Genomic DNA, 6,168 nt, shown 5'->3' on the forward strand with positions numbered 1-6,168 from the left:
GGACAGGCTGCGTCTGGATGCGCCTCATCATCCGGGCTGGCGGTGGATTTTTTAACTATAGTCACTTTTTTTGGGTGGTTGTAAACGCGTTGATTTTGTAACACTAGGAGTTTGTTTGAAGTGGGTTGTTGGACAATGGATCAGGCACAGTTGACTTGGGTCGTTTGCGTTGCGTCCTTTGGGTTAACTGAGAAAGTGGCGTTTTGTAATAATAATGTAGGCTACCCTAGTATTGTGTACAGCGTACTTTTTGATGTCGGAGTTAACTTGTTTTAATGTTCTGACTATGCTCACATTACTATGTAACGATTACACAACTATGAAGCTATGGCCAAGCTAAAGGTAGCATTTTCAGTTTTATAGTGATTTATTTTACGCACGGGCGTTCATACAAGGTTAGTTTTGGCTACGATTAAACACAGTCTAAGAGAGATTATTTAGTATTGACTGCCTTGCTGTCAGAGCCTTAGAGGATACGACTGATGAAGTGCTGTGTGTGGATCTGAAAACAGTTCTTCCTGAAACGTGTCGACATGCTTATCCAATAAATAAGACCATTTCTAATCATTTCTTGCCAACATGTTCTGTAATCCTTTAAAACCAACCTCTAGTTAGACTATAAACCTGAGCCATGAAACGCACATCAGGTGTGATTATGAAGAAGTTTACAAGTTTACAGAAGCGTGGGTCTTTCATCAACCATAAAGTCCCTTAGTCCCCCTGCCCCACGTTGATCACTTGGTTCTCCCATTGTTTCTGAAAGCGGTGTCACAGAGCACACTATACTGTACAATACACATTCACTATGAAACAGAAACGCTTGAGTGCAAATACAAGTCATCAGACTTTATCGGTTTAAGAACATGTCTTACAAATCCATTTTTTGGGACCTGACAACCAGCCACCAAGCTGAAAGATCCTCCTATCGCTATGGTGTTGGACAGCAGGACAGATAGATAGAGATAGAGGGCGAGAGAGGGAGCGATAGAGAGAGAGAGAGAGAGAGAGAGGGAGACAGACGGAGAGCGAGAGAGAAGTTGGCAGGTTCTCAAAGCCCTCTGGTCTCATGGACACGTTGCAGCATCCATGTAGCGTAGCCCCATCTGACCTGGGTTTGATCCTCACTCAGCCTCCATGTGCCGTAGCCCCGTCTGACCTGGGTTTGATTCTCCACTCAGCCTCCATGTGTCGTAGCCCCATCTGACCCATGGGTTTGATCCTCACTCAGCCTCCCACGACTTCAGCACGGTCAGAAAAGTACGCAAGTTGTTGTAGTGTACGCAGTTGCAAGTAGTAGCAGCGCTAGTACTAGTCATTTTAGTAGTAGTATTAGTAGTAGTAGCAGTGATTGTAAATAATGTGATTAATGTGATTGATTAATAATAGTAATAAGTAAAGAATGAGAACACAATATCACAAAAAGGATTCAAACCAAAGAGGAAAGTAGAAAAGGGTTAATCTGGTTAAAATAAGAAGGTATATCTTTAGATGACTGAGGGAGTGTAGTGACTGAGAGACTATAGTTCAGCTAGGGTTAGGTAAAAGTAGTCTAGTGTGTAATACAGATGTCAGCTATAGGGACCAACAATGATGGATCCCCATCTGATGCACAGTACATGACGTCAATAAAGGCAGCATGCCACCTTGCTAAAGACATGTGGGTTAGGCCAACGTGAGACCCTGAAAGACCTGAAGAGGGAAGGTGTGTATGATCCAGGGGGGAACTGAGGTCACATAAATGCTCTATTTCTGACGACAAGCTTCTACATACATGTGGGTAAGATGAATGCGTGGAACACACTATGTTGTTCATTTACTACACTTTGACGTCTCTTCATGTATTAACGTATAAGCGACCAGCCCTGTCAAGATCCGCGACATACCTTCACCTGTGATCTCTCGGCGGAAGTGTCACTTTTTGATTGAAAAGCGTTAACCGGGCATAATGGCTTTCAGGGCTACCGTTGGGTTGGCCTTGTTGTTTAATTGCAGACAGGTCTATTCTGCTGGTTGTGTGTGTGTGTCTAATGAAAGTCAGCTGACTCACTTAAACACCTGCTGGCGGCCAGACGTGCAGCTGGCAGTCTGCGTGGTAGTGCCACTCTCCACGTTTTTTTACTCATTCATCGACTATAGGTGGGTGCATTAAGGCCAGCTAGGTCAGATGTAACAGCATTTCATCATGGTAAGTCGCAAGCAGAAGATGTAAATATTAATATATTATGCTCTCTCTCTCTCTCTCTCTCTCTCTCTCTCTCTATTATAGAAAATAAATGCTGTTATAGGGATTAGCTATGGGGGATGCACTTTAATTAATTATCCTTATTTTCTAAGCATGTACCGGTAGTGCACTATTTCCTGTGGAAATGTATGTATTGCATTTATTTGAGTGTATGTATTGCATTCAGGTGAGCAACTAGAGAAGTTGCTCACCTGGCCGCTGTAAACTGTGTATTCAGGATAGCCATATATCCTGTGTCCCATGGTGTCCCATGCATTCCAGCAGGTCATCTGATTCTCAGATGGATAAATGCAGCTGAATTACTTTCAGGTGGCAAAATGCACAGTGTGTGGTGCAAAGTGGTGCTTGAGGCTTCCACCCACCAGATCCAGATTACCCAGGATTGTTTGTTGAGAAGTCTCCTCCTCACTATTAACTCAGTAGTCCTAACAAAATAGTACTAATGGAACTGTAGCTAGATGTACTTCACCGTCTATCTGTCATCACACAGACAGTCCTTAGAAGAAGTACCAACATCATCAGGGGCTTCGGTCGTCTTATTAGGAGACAGTTTGTAATCTAGAACAAGTTGGTTCAAGGTGATTTTATAACTATATACAGTATATATATACAGTAAACAGTAATAATAAACAGTGTATCGGATGATTGTGAGTCGGTGTTGAAGACACCAGTGACAGGCGAAGGGTTCATTGTGTTGTCTGCAGGACAAAGCCGCTCAAGCATCATCGCAAGGTTCCATGAGTCAAATTAAGTCGACGTTCACCACACTGCTTTTAAATAGAACCGCTCATTTTCCTGTGTTTGCCTTGGACTCAAGTTAAATCTATAATACCCCTCTGGTGTGTGTGTGTGTGTGTGTGTGTGTGTGTGTCTTCAAACTCTTGTTTTTGTGGGTGGAAGTATACTATGAAACCTCTTCTGCTCTGCAGTGTCTCACCCCCTCCCCAGCTTGTAATGGCTAATCACACTCACACCTGGTGGTATAATATGCCCCCTTTAACAAGAGGGTCCTATAGCCACCAAGTTGCTGGTTGGAAACTCCAAAGACCCTCCAGACTTTGATGAGGAATAGAAGTTTGTAGGTGTGCAGTTTGAACGTTATGCAGAGACATAACGGCGGGCATCTTTCCTGACATAGGAAGCGACGCAAGGTTTACCCCAGTAGTGTTCAGCCTCTTGAACCGTTACTAAAACTCGAGTTGTGTTCATTCCCCAGCGGGCCTGTGAGCTACAGCCAGCAAGACTCCCTCTGCCTGGCCATGTCCACGTGTTCCTACTTGCAGGACGTTCGGCTACAGCTAAACTGCTCCAAAAGCTGATAATGCCAAGAGTTTGGTCCTTCTCTCTCTGTGGTTTTCCGTTTCACTCTCCCACTCCCTTGTCTCTCTTTATCTGGCTATTTTCTTATTTATATCTATCCTTGGCTGTCCCACACACACACATGCACAGACTTTAGTTGTTACTCTCCCTTGCCCATCTGTCATTTGTGTCTTCTCACTTTTTTCCTTTAATAACAGCCTCTGAAACATTCCCTTTAAAACATCTCCAGATAAAGCAGTACTTTTACTGCAACACCTCTACTTTTTCACATGACTTCAAGTCCAAATAAGTGGGGGTGGTCTTCAGTGTTATTATTATTACCATGGTTATGTGCTATTATGATTACTGCCAATTACACCTTTTGAGCAGATTTCTTTTTTTGGGCAGTCTATTGTAACCCTACCTGTTGTGGGCAAATGATAGGGTACCCTGAAAAGTGTACACTATTGTACACTAAAATACATTTAAACTGAATTACGTTTAAATGTAGTTTGATGTATTATTATGGACCGATTCTGAACACTTTTTGTGACCATGCAGGAGCTTATTTTGTATTCCTTACCTGTTAAGTTACATTTGACATTCTTAACCCCCTAAAACACCATGGAAATTGGAATTGGAATGTATCATCACAGTACATTAAAGATATTCACTATTTATTAATGTTAAATAATTTAGCTGGTAATTAAATTAGCAGCTCTGATTACCTCATTTTTGGTTCAAGCCAACTCAACAGTTCACCCACGCCGCCAATAAATAAGCTATTACCCACCCAACTAACCAATGTAACAAGGCGAAGAATGTATTATCTTGGGTCTATGGCTCGACTACCAGGATTGTAACATAAGAAGAAGTATATAACTAATTATCCCTTCTTTATGATCTCATGCCAAGTTACATGAAAGTCCTCTGCTACAGCACCTATAAACCAAAATAGTCTGTAGCTGCTAGCTACAGCCCTCCCCACTTGTGGACACAAACAGGCTACAATGCCTGCACATCCCCAGCAGTAAATTATGTGAGTTTTCAAACTGTATGTTATCCTCACACAACGTTTATGCCAAAAGGACTGTGTAAATAAAGCACTGGTGGAAAAAAACTGGAGAGATTTCTATGATAAGTTAGCTGTGAATTACAGGGGGGGCTGTAGCTAGTGAAGCTAGCTTGCTAAACTGCAATCATCTTCCTAAATCCCTCTGTGTTTTGTTGATGGTCTCTGGGCCTGCTTCTCCTTGCCGTCTGAGCATCACAGTAGTGATTTACTTAGACTGCTCACTTTTATTACCCTTTGGGCGTGCTCACATTGGTTAAACGTCACTGTTGGTGTGTCATATAAGTTGACAACGGCACCCTTCACTTAATATTGCCTACTTTGGCCATTAGCAGAGACTCTGAGATAAGGACTCTGCCCCACTCAGGTCTACAGAACTCACGCTAACGTTGTTTAGTGAAGAAAATGGAATTGTGGGAATTGTAGTTCTGTATGTATGCTGGTGACCGTCCACCCGTCTAATGATCTTGTTCAGCTTTAAACAAACCCTCCAGAGTGATTGTTCTTATAGGATTCCAACTTTGCTGTTAGGGATCATGCTTTGTCTGACCCATTTACTTCTATGAGGAAGTAGGGAGTTTATAACATGGTTCCTTGGTTGGAACGGAGAAGCTATACTACATAAAACCCAGTCAAAAGTTGAGTTCAGTTTTGCAGGAGATGCCACGGGACAACCCAAGTTTTACATTTTGGCACCGATCTTTGATACGTGAACAACATGGACGAATGCTACCAGTCAAAGTTGCAGCTCTTGTGTCTTGTGTTTTGCCCTGGAGACCTGAGGCACATACAGGAAGAAACTCAAGACCACCTAACTACCCCTAACTACCCCGCCCACAGCCCCGCTACACGCCTCTCAGGGCGGAGGAGGGTAGCCCAGGAACTCCACCTCCCCCTAAAAGCCCACCCCGGTAAAATACGTTTCCTTCATCATGGTGTCATGTGTTCATTTAAACGGCAGTTTGATGGTGAACACAAACGAATGTGTTGGAATCGAGAATGCAGAATTTTCAATGTCTCTCTATGCCCATCAGTAACACCCAAACATTACTGAAAGGTCAGTGTTGGTTGAACGGTTGTTAGAGTGGAGATGGACGTAGAGAGGCAGATGCCTGCAGTGCGTTGTCTTGTCTAAACACACAGAGAGGACGTCAGCACCAGATTAACAGTTTTACCCTTTCTTTATCCTGCAGTTTTCCTTTTCTTTTTGCCTGCATCTGGTCTCTCTCCGAAGATCCACCCCCTTTTTCCTCCTCCGCTTAACTCCATCTCTCCATCCCTCCCTCTTTTTCTCCCTCTGCTCTCGTTTTCTCCCATCCTCTCACTCCCCCCACCCCTCCCCTCCCCTCCCCTCCCTCCACCTCCAGCGCAGACATCCAGTCAGACAGAGGGAGAGAGAGGGAGAGAGAGAGAGAGAGGGAGCGGATGGAAAATATGACTGAATTCTTCCCTGACTTCAGATAATGCACTAGGCTGCTGGCAGGCACCACACCACTAAACACAGGGAAAGGCTAAGAGAGAGAGAGAGAGAAAGGTGGGGGAGAGAGTGCTAGTG

This window comes from Micromesistius poutassou (genome assembly GCF_964030765.1).
Source record: "Micromesistius poutassou genome assembly, chromosome: 21".
NCBI lineage: Eukaryota > Metazoa > Chordata > Actinopteri > Gadiformes > Gadidae > Micromesistius > Micromesistius poutassou.